Here is an 18,922-nt window from a genome sequence, read left to right as displayed (position 1 = left end):
ACAAGAGCTGGGAAGACAGAGAGAGGCAAGTGGGTTCCAGGCCTGAGCTTGGCTGGAGGCAACTGGAAGGAGGGCAGGAGGTGAAGGTGACAAGTGACTCTTCAGGAGAGGTTTGGGCACTTTGCAGATGAGACTCCCTAGGGACTAGGCCACTGCTGGACTCCTAGCCTGGACCTGTCAAGGAGGGGGAGTCATTCTCAAGAGTCCCCCTTGATGAGCATCCCGCATTAGGACAGTCTCCTGAAGGTTGCAGAGGACGTAGGAAGGACATCTTCCATGTCCACTCAGTCCCTCTGCTCCCTCCCCCATCCCTGCCAGTCGCTTTGGTGAAATAGGAGTTTGAGGCTGCTGCTCCCTAAGGAGATCTTTTCTCCCAGAGCCTATTTTTTCCAGGGTATTTCGTAGTGGCTGGAGCGTGTCGGGGCCTAACACAGTCAGGCTGTACCAGGAGCCAGAGCCCAGAGTATTATAATCTCATGGGAAGATAGGAAGAAATGATTAGTGAGTGTTGAATGGCCCTGCTGTGAGCATTCTGAGCTGGACTGGTCCTGGGACAAAATCAAGGGCAAGTTCTAATCTCATTTTCAGGTAGGGGAAGGGTAGAGAAGGCACTTTCTGGGGCAACCTCTTGAAAAGCAGGCATAAACAGGGAACAATGGTACCATTCCTTTCTGACCTGCTCAACCTGGTGCTTGATACGAAAGGGGTGTGTGTGTGTGTCAGAGAGAGAGAAAGAGAGAGAGACTAAGTATAAACTTGTGAGCCCTCTTAGGAAGCTAATGCTTGCTCCCAAATCCCCCCGGTTGGGGATGGATTTGCCCCTTGTTTTCTTATAAAAACTGGTGTTTTCTAAATGCAATACAAACAGTGGATCAGTGGAGCTACCCCTGAGCTTCAGGGCCCCTCCACAGCCACCCCATCCCTACCCTGGTTCCTCTCCACCCCTCCCTCCACTCAAAGCTTCTTAATTAAAAATAAAAGTTATGGAACAAGATCAGGGAGACTTCTTCTGACCCGGAGAGAGTAGGGGACAAAGGGATGACGGTTGACTGAAGCCCCACAGTCCAGGAGGGTGGAAAAGAAGACACAGCTGGTAGTGAATTTGGCAGACATGTTTGAACTTGACCATGTCCTAGAATTGGGGAATGACCTGTCGATGCCACAGAGAAGAGATGCTGTCTCTGCCACAAGGGACTCCCAAGCCTCTGCTCACTCACTGCAACTCCATCAGCAGAAGGACTTGAAAGACAGTTAGATGTAGCTGCTGGAATGAAGATGCTGGTGAATACGAAGCACTCGCTTTTCTAGAAGGCTGCTGGAGTGCAGGTAGTGAAGGCCTCCAAGGTTAGCATTTCCGAAGTTCCTGGAGGCTCTGTACCAACCTGCTCTCCTCAGAACTCCCCACAGAAGAACTTGAGCTGGTTACATTCATCCTCCATTCCTTGCTCTTGAGTGACACAGAACAGGTCCTGGTTGTGCCCCTCACTTTTTCTGCGTCTGTGCAAAAATTGCTCACCCTCTTTAGGTCCGGTTTCTTCATTGTTATTAGGTCGAACCCTATGAAATGTCTACTTTCCTAGGTCAAAGGTGATCAACTACCATCAACTTTATATGTTCAACCTGACGAAATGAAGGGGCTCATCTGTTTCCTAAAGGTCCTTCTGTCTCTGATATTTAAAATTCTCCAATAATTTCCACTTCCTCCCTACTATGCCCTCAGTAAGGTGAGTTCACCACTACTTAATCACTTGGCTATCAGCACACCTGACTAAGGTGCATATCCTGTAGTCACAGCTATAACCCTTAAGTCCCGCATTTCCAATTCTGTGAATATGGGGCATATTCAAATATTACTTCCAAATCACCCTAAGTGGTATATCTGTTGCTCAGTTTAAGTTTTTATAGGTGTTCCCCATCCGGAACCCTGGGATAAAATGAGTTAAGTCCAAGTCCCTTCCTGGATTAGTGGCTGCTTCTGTTTTCTGGATCCAAAATGGCCTCAGCACGCCTCTGCCCTGTTGAAGAACATCTCATCCTTCAACACCAGCTCCTGTTTACCTGCCGTCAGTGCCTTCTCTGGCTCTCTCAGTCAGAAATAATTTCTCCTTCCTTCACGGTCCAAGAGTCCTTCTTGTATTTTTAGTAACATTTTTTCCCCTTACTTTAAGTGTAAACATGCTCATTGTGGAATATTTGGAGATGGAAAAATTGCAAAGAAGGAGTGTGGGATCCCTCATCATCTGGTGTCAATATTTGATACATTTCCTTCCAGTATCTTCTTGATGCATACATTAATGTGTGTGAGTGTGTGTGTGAGTGTGTGTATGTGTGTGTTTGTCTTCCTAAACTGCCAAAGCCCTTTGGAGTGATTGCCTTTGGAGCCCTGATTTTTCATTCCTTCCTGAAGCTACATGTTTTGGCATGTGACCTTGTAGGTCCTCTATTAAAGGGGTGGGGTGTATTTCCCCTCCTCTTAACTTTGGGTTTGTCCATGTTACTTGCCTTGGACAATGGATTTTTATAGTTTGTTTACTCTGTCAATGAATAATAGTTTTACTCTAATGTTTATGTAGGTGAGTTATAGTGATCTGTTCTTCAAGCTGACTCATGGATTGGGAACATCTAAGAGTATGGGGTGGATCTTTTTCATCTCAGTTCCTTGCAAAGAGCAGAATCATTGACAAAGAGCAGATATTCTACAGGATATCAGATTAGTTATCAGTATTAGTTATCTCTGGTTTTCTACTAAGTTGCTCCTCAACTGGTGGTCACAGCATTAAATATTTGTTATATAACAGTTTCTGTGGAGCAGGATTTAGGGTAGCTTAGCAGAATTCTCCCACTCAGGGTCTTTGATATTGGGGCTACAGCTGAGGCTACTCTCATCTCAAGACATAAGTGGAAGAACACGCGTTCAGTCCTACTCAGGAGGTTGTGGGTAGGATTCCGCACCTTGCAGGCGGGTGGACTGAGGGCTGATAGCAGGAAGCTGTCCTCTCCACAAGGTAGTTCATAACATGGCAACTGGCCTCCACGGGGAGCCAATAAGCAAGAGGGCAAAAGGAGGTGAACAAGGCAGGTGCCAGAATCTTTTTGAAACCTAACCTTGGAAGGGGCCTCCATATTCATTAGAAGAGAATTGCTAGGTCCAGCCCACCTCAAGGGTCAGGGATGATGAAAGGCATGAATTTGAGGAGAGGGGTCCATTGGGAGCCATGTTAGAAAATGCCTGTCATGCTCACAGAGGAAAAAGTCAGCTTATGTAACTTTGTGGAGCTTAGCATATAACATATTGTTTAATTGGTTGACAGTAATAAAGAGAAATGAGTGGAAGCCATTTTGGATAATCAACATACCAGTATGTGGATTAATCCACATACCTGGACTATGCAGAGTAGACATCCACAATGCAATGCATTAGACCAAGGTTCTTCAGTGGGAGTCTACGTGTATGTAACTCCGTGTCGATGTGCCTTTGGGGTAGGGGAAGCTTTCATCAATTTCTTTTAGGGTTCCTTGACCTCCCAAAGGGTATTACCCTCCACTGTTGAAATAAAGGGTGGGACAGAACAGGGTGGGGAGCAGCTGAGATTCCCAGTGCAAACGTTGACATAGGACTCTGCCCTAATTAGTTTTATGTCAGGGGAACCTCCTGTTCTACCTGACCCAGCCTGGTCAGCCCAGGATCAGCTCCTCGAGGAAGCCATCTCTGAATGGGAGTTCCTGCCTGGACCATCGAAGTCCTCCCTGGCAGGGCTGCGAACTCCAGCTCAGTTTGCTGCCTCTTGTGGGTTTGTGGTGCTCCAGGAGGAACACTGGGTGGTTTTACCTGCATGTACCCATTGGCCTCCCAGCACCTCTTGAGGTGCCCCCTCCCCATTCCCCTGATGTCCTACCGTAGGGTGGGAAAAAAATGGGTTTGAGTTCTGACTTCACCTCTTAGGTGGGGGCGTGATGAAGGAAAGATGGAAACCTCTTTGGATCTCAAGGTGCCTCCGGCACCTCCCTGGGCTGTGGGAGGATGGACTGAGACACAGATACAAGGAGGTATTCTGCACTGGGTGGGCACTAAATAAATGAAAGTCTTCTTAACCCTGAAGCCTCTCGTTCTCACCTCTAAAGTAGAGGAGTCACTTCTACTTTTAGGGGATAAGGCGCAAGGACAACGAGATACATTATCAAACCTACCCGGACCGGGAGAGCTTTCCCCCACCTCTGGCCAGCAGAGAGCTGTGCCCAGCAGGAGCCCTGCCGGCATCTCTGGGGTGATCATGCCTTGTGAGTTTCTAGCCGCTGTTGAGCCCTTTGAGGTTTGAGTTACATTTTCACTTGGCAGAGTTTAGTTCTCTGATTCAAAGAGAAAAGCTGTCAGAGAGAGAGAGGGATAGGAAGAGAAAAGGGAGGGGTGTTAAAAAAAAAAAAAGTCTCCCGCAGCTTCTCGGACTTGGAATGGCTGTGTGGAGACCGGGCGGGATGCATGCAAATCAGAAACACATGCATGAGGCTTCTCTCCTAGCACACACGGGCTCCAGAAAGAAGGCGCCAAGGCCTTGACATGCTGCCTCAGGACTGGCCTGGCTTGTGCTGGCGAGGAGGCCATGCGTCCGAGCCTGCACCTGTGTCCTCTCGTCCTATCCTGGGTGAAAGGGGAGATGGGAGCAGTTGCTGGTTCTAGGGCTCTACTTTTGGACTCTGAAAGATCTTGAGACCTTGAGAGCGTCTGCCCCCCACCCCCCACGCAGAACAGAAGGTCAGGGGCAGCTTTATGGGGGAATTGTCTATCACTGCAGGACAGTGGGAAGAGTGTGGCTTTGAAGTGAGAGAAATTGGGTTGGCATTCTGTTGATGTTCCTTACTAGCTGCATGACCTTGGATAAGTGACTTAAGCTCTCTGTGCCTGTATCTTCTCATCCAAAACATGAGGACCATGATCACTATGGCAACAGGATCTTGTGAGGATGAAACCGAGTTTTTGCACTTTGTTCTTCTATTGAATAATGGATTAATTTGATACTTCTTTCCTTCCTAGGAAGGAAAAGAGATGTAGTATATTAAAGAGAAGTAGTATATTAAAGAAATCATGGCGAAAAGGAAATAAGTGTTGAACAGAAATATATAGCTAGGGCGATGTTAGTACATAAACATACACAGCTTGGAGCCTTGCACAATTATTAAAATTGGTTGGTAAGCTGGGTGCAGTAGTGCATACCTGTAATCCCAGCAATGTAGGAGGCTGAGGCAGAAGGATTGCAAACTCAAGACCAGCCTCGGCAACTTAGTGAAACCCTTTCTCAAACTAAAAAACAAAAAGGGTTGGGAATGTAGCTCAGTGGTTAAGCACCCCTGGGTTCAATCCCCAGTAGCAAAAAAAAAAAAAAAAAAAAAAAAAATCAGTTGATAAGTTGTTCTTTCAGCTTCTGATTGGCCTAAATAAAGCAGAAAACATCATTTATAGGATTCATTCTATTTAAAAGGTAAAAGACTCTCAGGAGAGCAGCTTTCCTTGACATAGGCCACAGTTGTCCAAGGTATCTCCCTTAGTGGTCATGAACTTTGAATAAGTGGATGGTGCTTCTTATACTGGCTGTTGGTGGAAGGAACGGGGGAAGGACACAATGCACCTGCCTCGGGTCCCAGTGCACAGTAGGTGTTGCACATAGTATGGGGGCGACCTCCTCACTGCAGGACAGGGGTTGGTGGCTTAGTAGCTTTTAACCCACAGCTTTGAACTATGGCTTGATTGCATCTCCTGCAAACCCAGCCTGCTCCTCTCCCCCTGATATGGGACACTTCTGTGGGGGGCAGCTCTGGGCTGGAGACCCTGCAGACCCATCATCTGCCCAAACCCTCCCTGCCGCCATGCATGCTCAGCTCGGTGACATTTCCCCTCTCTTCCCACGTGAGCATTCTCTACTGACTTCAGCATCGCTCCCTCCTGCCCCTCTCTCTTTGTTTTTCCTTCCTGGGCGAATGAAAGGCCCAGTGAATGAAAGTTTCCATTCTGATGGGAAAACTCACTGTGGCCTTGTAATGAGCTAGAATAATGGATTTGTCGATGAAAACCGAGGCTGTGGAATTGATGCTTGGTGTCAAAACAGTCCAGATCGCTTTGGTACCAATTCATTGTCGCTGGAGGGAAGCCGTGAGCCGGGTATCCCAGTGAGGAAGGAGCAGACTGAGTGGAAACGTGAACAGATTAGATTGTGCGAAGCTCCCCAGAGCGGCATCGCCCCGGTGGGATCCGATTTCAGTGCTCCGGATCGAAGGCTCTGGCTGATATTTTTCTTCCTCCCCTTTCTCAAGGGGGCAGAAAGAACTTGGCAATTGCCCCGTCGCAGCTTCTGTTTGAACGTGGCTATTAATTTAATCTGGAGCTCTGTTACTCTTGAAATGTTTAGGGGTTTGGCTGAGGCCTTTGTGTTCTGACACTGAGATCGACAGTGAAAAATGGATCTGGAATGTTTCTCCTCGTGGCAGAGAGGCATGGGGTTCCCTGGTGCCCCCTCCCACCTCGCCCCCCCCACCCCCCTGCTTCCAGGCCCTCCTCTTCCTACTCCAGCATCTGATGAGAATGAGAAGATATTTCGACATATGTGGACAGAGGCCATGGGGTGGGGGAGCAAGAGGATCTATTTTAGAATCCCACAGATCCACAGGGGCATGTTCGAATCTGGGTTCCGACCCCAGGGGCCAGGCGGATCCGGATCTGGGTGGAGTGTTCAAGAGCTCCCTCTCCTTGCCTGAGAAATGGGGCTCTGCACACCTCCCTGGAACCGGTAGGGAGACCTCAGGCCTTGTATGTAAAGTACTGTCATCAGTGTTCTATGAGGATGCCTTTAACCTAAAGCAGCATACTCCCGGGAAACTCTCTGGGGCGTAATTCCTGAAGGGTGAAGGTATGGCTCATCGGCTTGACCTGGAGTCTTTTTCCTTCATGAGTTTGTTGCCAACTAGAGAAGACAAAGGGGTGGGCTCTGCCCTGTTGTGATCTGGAGAAAGGGTACAGAGAGAGAGAAGTGCTAGGGTCCTCTGGGTCCAGTGCCACCCACCCTCCCATTTGTGCCAACCTCCCAGCAGCTCCAGGAAAGGCTAGGAAATAAACTCAAATACACAGGGGCACTCATCCGGGTCCCACCCGGACTCAGGGAGTCCAGTTCCCGTCTGATTGTCTCCGTGTTTCTGGTTCCTCTGACTTGACTAAGATACTGCTCACGGGTGGCGGCCAGGGAAGGGCAGAGTCTCCTGTCTCCCTGGGACACCTGCCCAGGGTCGCGCTTTGTGTCTGGGCTGGCTTATTTCCTAGAGGTTCGTTAAGTGCCTATTTTATACCAGGTGCTATGGGAAGTGGGCAAAAAAGAGAGGCAGAGCCCGTCCGCAAGGTGCTGGCAGTTTATTTAGAGACAGACAGACAGACAGACATGTGAGCAATTTTTTTGAAAGAGGAAAAGGCTGGAGAGGAGAGCTCAGTGCTTTTTTGGTGTCCCTTATTTATGAGGTCACTGTGGAGCTTGTGGACGGGATCACGCACATAGTAGGTATGCAATAAATGTTATCTGAATGAATACCCCTGCCCCCACCAGTCATGCCCCAAATGCCAGAGTCTCACTTGTGACCTCCTTGGACTTAACCAGAGCCTCTTCAGGCAGCCTTCCATGGAGAATTCAGGAACCTCGCTCCTAACAAAAGCCTCAACTCTGACCCAGAGGAGGTGGGTTCAGCCCAAGTCATGATAAGAACAACAGCCCAGTTCCACCTGCCGTCTGCATAGTCACTTAATTCTCGTGACAACTTCTGGCCATAGACCAAATGTTGGTGAAACCCCCAATTCGTAGGTGGGAACATAAGCCCCAAAGTGATGGTGTTAGGAAGTGGGGTTTTGGGGTAAATAGGACGTGAGGATGGAGCCCTCATAACTAGGATTAGTGGTGCCCTTATAAAAGAGGCCACAGAGAGACTGTTGTTACTCTCTACCATGTGAGGACAAAGAAAAAGCATGGCCATCTGTGAACCAAGAAGCAGGCCTTCATCAGACTCTGGATCTGCCCTTGACTTGCTCGTGGGACAACCTCTAGAACCATGAGAAGCCACTTTGTGTGGTCTATAAGCTATCTATCTATGGCCTTCCGTTAGAGACACCCGGACGGTCTAAGTCAGTATGCTTACTAGCTCAATCTACAGACAAGGAAACTGAAGCATAGTGAAGTTACCAGTCTACATCTCCAGGTACACAAGGAGGGTGGGGAAGGCCAACCTTAGGCCAGCCCAGGGAGAACCTGATAATATGTGGGCACCTGGAGGTGAGGCTCCCAGAAACTGGATTGGAGAATGTCCTCACCTGTTTGCATTTCTCACCTGTCCAACATTCTTGGAGTTGGACCTGGCAACAGCGGTACATCCATGAACCCCAGACCTACCTGCCCTTCCCACATCCCTTCCAGCAGGCACAGAAGAAGAGTCTGTGATCACAGAGGTAAGGCCAGGTCAAGGATGGACCTCACTGGATGGACCCACATTTCTTGGGCCCAAGGAGCATTCTAAGAATTTCTGGTAAGTTAGTGGCTTCAAAGTGGCACAATGGTCTATTTTGCTCAGAAGAGATGTCTGTCTTCACCTTTGCTTTCTCTATTTCTTCTTTTGACTCCTCTGACTTTTCTTTCTCCCTTTTCTTTTTTTCCTCCTTTATGTTCTATTCCTCTTCTACTGATGGGTTCTCTTTTCCATTTTTCTCCTTCTTATGTTTTTATGGGATCTCAAAAGAATTGTCTTTTATGCACACCTGAATTTAAACACATATGTAGTTATATGCATATAAGACAGTTAAGTAGTAGATATGTGGGCATTTATTACATACACACCTGTATATGCACAGATACATACAACTATGTGCCACATAACAATGGTCAAGCGTGGGCCACATACATGGCAATGATCATGTGAGATTATGTGACCAGGTAATGTTGTAGCCTTCTTGTATATATACCAACATCTCGTGTTATTCACACAAAGATGAAGTTGCTTACCCATGATTAATTTCTCAGAACTTATCTCCATTGTAAAGCAACACACAAAAATCAAGGTAATTACATTTCTAGACATGTCCTCCTGCTAAAAATACAGGAAATTGGATCCATGTCTGGCCAGGCCCTTGGTGGGAGACTCACAGGGTAAGCTGCAGAATAGAATGCAGAATTACAATTCCACAAAAGCATAGGCTTTTAGTGTCAGAGACCACTTGGTCTAGAACTTTCTTTTTTTTTTTTTTGAGGGCATCTCACAATAAATTTATTATATTTTGTTACATTTTCCACTTTTCATTCCAACTATATACTATATAATCAACTGCTGTTTCAGAAATAAAACATTTTAAACATAAAAATATAAATTTTGCTTCTTGAAAGTGCATATACCTTGAAAAATGAAACATACAAATAAATAACAGAAGTCAGTGACATGTTTCATGCACTGACCTAAAATAATTTAAATAATTTAGAACTTTTCTTCCAGCCTCTAGGAAAGACATCCTGCCTTCCATTTTTCTGTACAACTGAAGAAAATTACACCGAACTATGGACAGTGTGTGAGAACTTTCTTTCCAATACTAAGTTGCTGTGCAGCAATGGGAAAATTACCACCTCTTTCTGGTTCTTCTTCCTGTGGATAATGAAACCTACAACACTATCCAGAAGTGTAGCAATGCTCAAATAAGAGAGGAATGTTAGGAAAAATACAAACAAGAGCCATTATTTTAATTATGTGCTGTTTTGTTCGTCCCCCAACCCCCATTCGAAACGACTGAACAAGCACACATGTGGGGTGGGAGACAGAGAGGGAAGAGACGAGGGAGGAGTAGGAAAGCTCATAAGAAAGAAGAGTATTTTTTGCCCGATTCCTGTTGGATTGCTCAGCCTTGCTAAGGGAATATTTCTTCCATTTTTTTCAACTCATACCCAACCCAAACATTTGTCTAACTTAGTTATATGTATAATTGAAGCATATTTCTCTTTTTTTCTAAGTCCAGCCCTAGTTTGCAGCCCCTGGTGTGCTTTCCTCCCTACTGGAAATGTGCATCTGCCCCATCAAGGGGACAGAGAACTGATCCTAAACTGTTATGTGACCCGGACTCCGTTGGTCACCTCTTCCCAGCCTCAGTTTCCCCTTCTGTGAGATGAGGAGTGAGAAGCCTCTGCAGCGCCTCCAGGTCTGTCCTGAGGAAATGAAGTCCCTGAGGCTCCTCATTCCAAAAGGGCTTCTGGCTGGGGCACTCCGATCAGGCCAGGAAGAGGCAAGGCAGGGTCCCCGGGTAGGAGCAGCTTCTCTCTGGGGACCGTCTCCTGGAGATTTAGTGTGATATTTTTTCTCACCCTCAGGAATCTGGCCACACTCCAGGGCCGCTGTCATGAGCCGTCTTGTTTGGTTGCAATTTGCAGAGTCGCAAGGGGTAAAGGACTGGCTTTGACTATTCAGACCTGTCGGGGGTGGAGAGCTGCCTGGGCTGGAGGTGTGGACTTTCCCTTCTCTTTTAGGAACACGGGCGTTCACAGATCGGGTTCACTGCAAGTGTATGTGTTGGCACGTGGTGGGGAGTCTCCCTTTTTTGGGTGACTGCTTAGTGCCAGCGCTGTCTTGCTAGATGTCTCTTAGCTAATAGTCATGCTGCCTGGAGGCAGGATCCTCCCTCTCAGAGATGGGTCACTGAAGGCAGAGAAGGCATTCAATTGTTCCCAGTCACGGGCCCTGAAGGATCCTCATCTAGGTCTGTGATCTTGGAAGCGCAGGTGGGAACACGGAAGGGAGGGAGAAACGTTTCCAGGGGGCAACAGGGCAAATTTGGGGGGAAGGTCTCAACTCTCCCCTCCTGGTTTGCCTATGTCCTTCAGCAGGATGAATTTGAGGAGCAGGGGACAACAGCAGGTTACCCCAGGTTGTGCCCCTCAAGTGTCCTGGGGATTTGGAGCCTGCTGTCTAGGGAGTCAGTCATTCAGAGTGGGGGCTTCTTTGCCCACACTTCTTGAGGTCAAGGGGATTTGACTTGTGAGCTAGGTCCCTGTGGATCCTCCCACCTGACATGCATGGACTTGGTTCCTTGTTCTGGGACGTTCAGCTCAATGGCCATTGGCAAAACCCTGAGGAAGCATGAGGAGGGAGTAAAACGGAGTGTGGACTTGAATCCAACGAATCTAGTTTCAATTTGTTCTGCCACCTTCCAACTAGCTGGCTTCAGGCAAACCCCTGCACAACTTCGAGCCTCAGTTTACTCACCTGTAAAGTGGGGGTGATAATTTCCTACACCAGAAGCACAATCCACCATGAGGAATGGAGGAAGTGCCCGGCATGGAGCCCAGCACAGGAGATGCTGAAGAGCTTTCTTCTGGAGAGAGATGAGGTGCACCCTGGAGACCCTTTGACCAAACAATGTCTGACTCTTTCCGCCTCCAACTGTTCAGAGTCAATGGCAAGAGACATATACTTCACAAGCACTGAACTTCACTTGGAGAGAAAAAACAAGAATGAAACGGAGAAGGAAAGACAGATGGAGGATTCCGGATCTGCAAAGCATTGGTTGTCAGCAGAGAGGTGCTCAGCGCATCCTCAGAGCTAGGCTCCTAATAACATACCTGGAGAATGGAGATTATCCTCCTGGGGCCCCATGCTCTGTGCTGGAGGGGAGGGCATCAGAACATGGAGGGGATGTGAAGCCATGACCTCACTGGCTACACGGGCAGGAAGAGGCTGCCAGGCAGGGGCAGAGGGACAGAGCCTGCTGGGATTCCAGAGCCAAAGAAGCCAACTCCTTAAGTTGAGGAGAGACATTTCCCCATGCTGACACTTGGGCTCCATTCAACCATTTAAAAAAGTTCCACTTGCAAATAAACACTTGGCTGAAATATTTGCCCTACGTGTTCTTTCTTTTGGAGTGGGGGCTAGTACTGGGGATTGAACTCAGGGGCACTGGACCACTGAGCCACATCCCCAGCCCTATTTTGTATTTTATTTAGAGACAGGGTCTCACTGACCCTGAGCTTAGCACCTCGCCTTTGCCGAGGCTGGCATTGAACTACCCTCCTCCTGCCTCAGCCTCCAGAAGCTGGGATGCCCTTATGTGTTCTTGATACTAAATGCCAACTATATCGCTCATCTCCTGTGTCACCCTGATGGGCCCACCTCTGGTTGCCCTGAGCTGAGTGGTTTCCTCAAAGACAGTGGGAACCCCTTCCTCACCTCCCACCATGATGGTCAACAGAAGTGGACTTGGGTCCTGATGGGAAAAAAAAAAAAAAAAAAAAGAGTTCCCTTCCCATCCTGGAGGACAAAACCAGTTTAAGGACTTTCATGGGAATTATTCTGACATGTGGCATGGCCCAGAGTGTGCTCCTGTCTCCCCTCTTCTTTTTGGCCCTGATCTTGCCCCCAGGCAGCACTCTGTGGCCAGCTCTTGCATTGCCAGGGCATTACCGAGGATGGTTGGGGCTCCCAGCTTCTTCCTGCCCTGCCTCCTGACCCTGGAGGACTTTTGGAAAGGGTTTAGGAATTGGGGAAGTAGCATGGGGGAGAGTGGGAGGCTAAAGAAAGTTTTCAGTTTTCATAGGCACAAAGGGTGTTTGGGACCTTATTTGACACAAAACAGAACCGTACCCCAACCTCTGTACACAGGTAACACACACCACCCCATGGCAACCACCATCGTGGCTCACATTCTTTGGTGGCAAGCAGCAGATACTGATTGGTTAACCTAAGTGCAAAGGATCATCTATTGGAAGAATTACGGGGAGCTCAGAAGAGAAAAGTCTGAGCCTAGGTTAGGAAAGCCAGCCAGCCAGGAGCATCAGCAGGTGTTGGTAGCAGAAGCTGCTCAGCGGTCCTGTCCAGGTGCTGCTGCTGGAAAGAATGTTCTCCTACCATTTTTAGTCTTGGACATTCTGCTCATGAATGGAGCCCTAGGGAGGCATTGGCATTGACAGGATTCTGCACCTGCCCGTTGACTAGGGAAGGGCAGGAGGCCTTGGCTAACAGTTTCTCAGGACTTGAATCTTCTTTGCACATAGAATATTACATTTATAATACACAATGGAGCAAGAAGGATGTGGCTGCCCCAGGCCCCAAGTGCTGCTGCACACCTTCCTCTCCAGCCAGGGACGAGGGACACGTTGCCTCCCATGGCTGATCCCTTTCATAATGAGCATGGGGAAGCTCAGCTGTTTCTAAGCAGGAGAGGGAAATACAGTCAGGATGCTATCAACACGATCAAATGGAATGGGTACTGTGAGTCCGCCCGCTCCCTAGCAAGCACAAATGCCCCCCACCCATCATCCTCGACAGAGCTATGGAGCCTCTCTCCTCCCCATCTCTTTCCAGCCACAATATATTGAATTTCCTCCCCCTAATTCCTTTCTCAGTAAAGGGAGAGCAGTCAAATGCATTTCTCTCTCTGCTCACGCATCACAAATCTCTCCTTCAAAAGACTACGGGCCCTTGAGGAACCAAGCTCATCTTTTAAATCGGCACCTTGACCAGAGCTCTGTACAAGTCACCCTGGAAAATGGACTTCAAACTTCCCAGAAGCCTATGCTGCGGACCCACTCACAAGCTCTGCCATTTGCAGGTCTGCCTGGGGGGCCTTCTTCACGGCTCAGGAGACTACTGAAACAGACCCTTGATGTATATTTAGGGAATGAAAGGAGAGAGCAGTCCAGTGGATTCTCCCCAAATAGTAATCAGGCCAAAGCATCAGATAATTCAAAGATATTCTGCTATTCCTGGTTGTTCCGGACTTGACATCTGGATTCTTTTATGAAAGCCTGATTCGTTCTGCTGTAGTCTTCGTCTAGAAAGACTGCAGTGTTGAGGGGTCCCGCCAACTGATGAGCCTTGAGGGATAGAGGCAGAACTGGGATCCATGTAAGGAAACATCTGGACGAAGGGTCAGGAGATTCTGGAGGAAAGGAAACTAACTTCTGGGGAGAACTTACCTGTGTTAGGTAATTGCACTTGTATTATTTCACTGAATCTTTTCGGGAAAACTTCAAGGTAGACATTATAATTCCCATTTTACAGATTAAAACACTGAGGAGAGATTAGACACATGCTGGGTTTATTTGTAAAGAACTGGAGTGACTGATTTTAAACTTCCAGACTCCAGAACTGTGGGGACAATACATTTCTGTTGTTTTAGCACACACTGAGGGTTCTGTGCTACTTTGCTACAGCAGCCCTAGGAAACTCATGCATACTCTCTAATCTTTTTATTACTTTTATTGACCTTGGGTGGATACTTTCTAGTGTATCACTATCTTTTTCATAATGATCTCCCCAGCTCACAAAGCTTTCCAGAAACTGAGTTTTACCAAAGATAAGTTAAAATGACTTCCTGCATTTCCTCAGTGTTCCCTTGTTTATGTATGTTCAAGTGTTTCCTTCCATTTTTGACAAAATTTTCCATTGCATTGTGAGTTTTTACACCTTCTAATCACGTTTATATCATTCTTGGCAGGCTAAATAAATTATAAGTTTAAAAAAAAAAGGAGCTATATGTGGCAGAGCTGGGGCTCAAGCTCGGATTTTCTATCTCTGGTCCAGAGAGCATTCTGGACTCCTTGCCTGTGCTTTCCTTATATCAGTGACTTTCTTTTGTGGGGGGAAGGGAGGTTTTATTCTGGCTTATGCTGATATCACTCGATATGTCACCTGATGGGGGAATGGGCAACTGATCCACTGTCGTAGTGGCTCTCTCTCCAGAACCCATGTGCACGTACATACCGGTGTGTGGTTAAAAGCCCAGACCACTGAGGTTGGCTGTCTCCACCTAAGATGAGTGCCTACCTTACCAAAGTTCTGTGCCAGTCACCCAAGGGCATCAGACGGGGCATGGAGGCAGATGCCCCTGGGGGGAAGATCATTTAACAACAGTTGCGTTATCTTGGCCAAGTCATTCCATCTCTTTTGTCAGTTATCTGTACGATGGAACTTAAGGCATCTCTCTGAGTGGCTCTGATCATGGGTACCTGGCAGATGTGGTTACTTACCTTCCTCCCATCCCTTCTCTGTTTTCTTACTAACAGAATTCTGATGGTGTTCCAGGTGGTAAGGGACCCTGTGGAGTTGCTTGCTATTTCATAGTCCCTTGTGATTAAGCTTGGTCTTGTAAGCCAGCTGTAGGAAGTCACCGGGTGAAGCTTCTGTCAACACTTGTGAAAGAGGACAATGACAGCTGACATATACATTTCCCCTTTTATCTCTCCTTTTCTTTACTGCTTAGAGGAAATGCCAGAATGTGGAGCATCATCATTCTCACGACCATGAGGCCAAGAGGCACATGTTAGAAATAGAACAGGAAGACAATGGAGCCTCATTTCTGCTATAGCTTGGGTGTTGAATGTCCCTGAAAGTGGTCCTCTCTGTGGTGCTATTGGGAGATGGTAGAACCTTTAGGAGGTGAGAACTAATGGGAGGTACCTAGGTCATGGGAGTGTGCATTCTATGGGAATTGTGGACACCACTTCCTGCCTCTTCCTCTTTTGCTTCCTGACTATAAGGTTCTCAGTTTGCTCTATGACATGCTCCTGCCAGGATGTGCTACTTTGCTACAGGCCTAAAGCAACAGGGTCAGTTGATCATGGTCTGGAACCTCCAAAACTATGAGTCAAAATAAACCTTTCCTCTTTATCAGTGAATTATCTCAGACATTTGGTTATAGTGACAGAAGGTTGACTAATATGGTCCCTATTGATAGATTGAATTATTTGTTAAAAAAATATTCACAATGCCTTTCATCAAGACCCTAACTCATGTTCTTCCCTGGACACTTTGCACCCTTTCCCATCAGGAGTGACCTTTCCATTGACCAGTGGAAGGTGAGCAGAAGTGACCCAGGTCTTGCTTGAGAGGTTTGATGCCATTCCATAATTTTATCAAGAGACCACCAGTCCCAGATAGGGCTGCTCCTCTCCTTCAGCTTGGATCTCAGAAAGAAGATACTGTGAAGCTGATCCACTTCTGACCTGGGAAGAGTATGTAACATGAGCAAGACAAGAACCTTTGTTTCTGTAAGTCACTGAGATTTGGGGTTGTTTGTTACGAAAGTGCAACCTAGGGAAAGCTGGTTAATTTATAAAGTCCCTGATGGTGCAAAGGCATTGCACACTCCTCTGACTGCTTACCTCAGACTACTTGCTACTTTAGAAGTAACCTGTATTTGGCCACTGTTAAGGTGCGACTGTGATTCTGTTATCTAATGTCACGAAAATACTGGACACATTGTTTTTCTCCCTATTACCCCTCAATACTTCTCTCCAGAGATAACCTGTGTATTAGCCCCAAATATTTTTCTGTGTCTCAGGATTGGGACAAGAGTAAGGCAAGTGAGGAACCTTGAATGCAAAATTTAAGGAGACCCCTCCCCCCCCAACTCCCAGGCTCATAGAGTACAGAGGGGACACTTCTGTGAAGTGGAGATTGAGAACCTCCTTAAATTTAGCTCCCTGGGCCCCAGGTTTGCCTGGTCTTCCTCTGACCCTGCACTTTTGCATATGTTTAAGTGGGCAATGATAAAGTCATTTTTTAAAACTGAAACAACTTAAATTTTACAGTGATTTGCATTAAAAAAAAAAAAAAAACCTCAACAATGAATCAGGGCAATCTATTATGTCAATTCCTAGAAATCTATCTCAAAATTTTAATCGTCATGAATTATCTTGCATCTTGAGTGACCCGTAGCTGTAGCTTAGCCACTTCCCTCTCAATGATGTAAATTTTAATTTGCCATTACAATGAATGCTGCCCAAGTAGAGAACCTGGGGTTTATATTCTTTCAAGTATTTCCAGCAAGTTCTAGAAGTAGCAACACTGGTAAAGAAATTGAAAGTTAAAGCTCAAGCACCCTTCAAAAAAGTTTTGTATCAGTTCATGTTCCTACCCACAGTGCACAGCAATATATCTAACGGTACGCACTTTTACATTAGAATTAGCTGCAAGATTTCTTCAAGTAGCCAGCTTTCTCAGTACGGGATTTCCCCAAATTAGATTCACATGGTGTTTTCCGGCAGTCCGTCGTTGCGTCAAGCTGAACAGTCTGACTGAAGTGTGTGCACTGCCATCTGAGTCAGTCCCCTGCCTGGTTTGGAGCTCAGCTGGGCAGTGGTTCCTCTGGCTTGTTCTGCAGGCTTGGAGAGGGTCCCTGTTGGCAGTGGGATCCAGGCAATCTGTAAGGTTACACCATGGGTCAATATTCCATAATTACCCTATGCTCTCTCCTAGGACTGGAGCAGGATCACCAGTCCTTTGGGGCATTAGGAGGTGACAGCTCTTGGAAAGAACTTCCCTAATGTAGAAGACTTTGTGGATCTCAGTCTTTATATTTTCAAAGGAAGTAACCATGGGGAACAGTGCTAGGCCACCTGGCAAGTGGCAGGCTGCTGGACCTGGGGACCACCTGAGATTCTTGAAGTCCCTTATTGTGTTCCTCTTCCATGTTCCCTAACCATGCTGGATAGAGACCAATTCCTATCCATTCGTTTTCCAAACCAAGAGTTGGTAAACTATGGCCTGTGGGTCAAATCTAGCCTGTAGCCTTTTTTTTTTTTTAATAATAAAGTTTTATTGGAACATAGTCCTGTTCATTTGTTTGTGAATTGTCTATGGCTGATTTTGCAATTGTAGAATTAAGTAGTTGGGATAGATAGTATGGCCTGCAAAAACTGAGATATTTATGATCAGGCTTTTTATAGATGAAACATACCAACATTCTGTCTTTTAAGTTTATTCCCTCTTCTTCCCTAACTCAGCTCTTTTCATCTTGCCTGGACTCCTGCAGCAGCCAACAAACTGGTTACAGCCAGAGTGGGCTTTCTTTCTTTTTGGTGGTGTTGGGGATCGAACCCAGGGCCTTGTGCTTGCTAGGTGAGCACTCTACCAACTGAGCTATATCCCCATTCCCTGGAGTGAGCTTTCTCGAGTGAATATGTAAGGAGGGCAGGCCCTCAAATGCCTCCACTTCTCCTAGTGTCCATGAGGGGCATGAGGCCTAAGACCCTGCGGAGTCTGCAGTCGCCTCTGCACTCTCATTGGCTTGTGCCCCCAGATACTGAGTGTTTCAGTCGCTACAAACTCTTGTGTTTCCTGAGAGTATCACCCACTCTCTCACCCCTTCTGCTTTTACTCATGCTGGGCTCCTTGCCTGGGGTCTTGTCCACCCAGGGCACTGTCACTTCTTCAGGGATGCATATTTGGACACCGACATTAATAGGTTGGTCTTGCTCCTGGTAAACCTCTCAGGGCGCATCTCTGCTGCCATGCTTGTGTGGCATTATTTGTAATTATATGTGTCTTTCCCTGGCTCCCTCACTGAGCTGTGAGTTTCAGCACGCAGGGAGCCTGTCTTAGTAGCCTCAGCAGCTAACAGTGTCTGTCACGTACTGGTGCCGAAGAGATGTTGGTTGAATGACCAAATGCCAGTCTTCACGTGGCTTTTGCTATTAACCAATATGGCACAGACATTGGCATAGTCCCACTTTACAGATGTGATAACTAAAGGTGCAGAGATGTTAAGTCACTTGCCCAAGGTCACAGAGCTTGCCAGGATTTGAGCCATGGCATAGAGGCAGCATGAAGAATCTCAAGTTCTAAGTTCCTTATTAATAATGAGTGAAAGAATGAATTCACTGAGATGCTATGAACTGAGGATAGGAAAGGTAAACTCTACATGACTTTATGAAACCCATTAGTTGAGTTTATAAAAGAAAAACATAGAGATTCCAGAAGACCTGGCAGAGATGGAGACTATGGGGGATCAACAGTCCACAGAGTTCAGGGAGAGTTTAAAGCCAGTGAAAAATCAAACCATCCTGTGAATTTCTTGGGAGTTTCTTTTTGGAAGAAACTGTGGGACCATAGTGAAACTAACAAGGCCTACCCCAAGGAAGAAAAGGCA

The sequence above is a fragment of the Sciurus carolinensis genome, chromosome 3 (genome assembly GCF_902686445.1).
Source record: "Sciurus carolinensis chromosome 3, mSciCar1.2, whole genome shotgun sequence".
Lineage (NCBI taxonomy): Eukaryota > Metazoa > Chordata > Mammalia > Rodentia > Sciuridae > Sciurus > Sciurus carolinensis.
The sequence above is the reverse complement of the archived record's forward strand: the minus strand, read 5'-3'. Positions refer to the sequence as shown.